This window comes from Penaeus monodon, chromosome 29 (genome assembly GCF_015228065.2).
Source record: "Penaeus monodon isolate SGIC_2016 chromosome 29, NSTDA_Pmon_1, whole genome shotgun sequence".
In the NCBI taxonomy this organism is placed as follows: Eukaryota; Metazoa; Arthropoda; class Malacostraca; order Decapoda; family Penaeidae; genus Penaeus; species Penaeus monodon.
Genome location: NC_051414.1, coordinates 37,581,378 through 37,581,781, shown reverse-complemented (window position 1 = coordinate 37,581,781; position 404 = coordinate 37,581,378). Strand labels below are relative to the sequence as shown.

Here is a 404-nt window from a genome sequence, read left to right as displayed (position 1 = left end):
CGTTCATTATTTGCGAATCACGTCGGTTGATTTGATAGCTTCCAGGCATATCACTTGGCACTTATGACCGATAGTGGGGCTCATGATATTACACACAAGACATGTTTTTATCATGTATTTCTGTAAAATGACATTTAACTATTATAATCAGTAAATGAATAACAGCTTCCAGTGTAGATACTCATCTTTTGAGTAACAACGTTCAATCATAAATATATAGTTTTATCAAAAATGTTTCGTAACATTCTGCTTCCAAAAGTATGTTCCAACATTATGCAAAAGTGTCTTCGGAATCTCGATTGCTTTGGGGTGTCCATCTAGGAAAGTGAAAGAGATGGTTGTCAATATAGTCGCTGTGAAAAGGCAAAGTATACTGGAGGATTAAGTTATTTTATTTGGGAAGT

The 404-nt window shown here is 34.7% G+C and overlaps 2 protein-coding genes across 2 annotated transcripts in view; one reads left to right on the top strand and one right to left on the bottom strand.

Moving 5' to 3' along the window:
• LOC119592234 overlaps positions 1-404 on the bottom strand; it is a 22,842-nt gene that overhangs the window by 14,998 nt on the left and 7,440 nt on the right. The window lies entirely within an intron of this gene.
• LOC119591864 (protein glass-like) overlaps positions 1-404 on the top strand; it is a 2,975-nt gene that overhangs the window by 1,003 nt on the left and 1,568 nt on the right. The window lies entirely within an intron of this gene.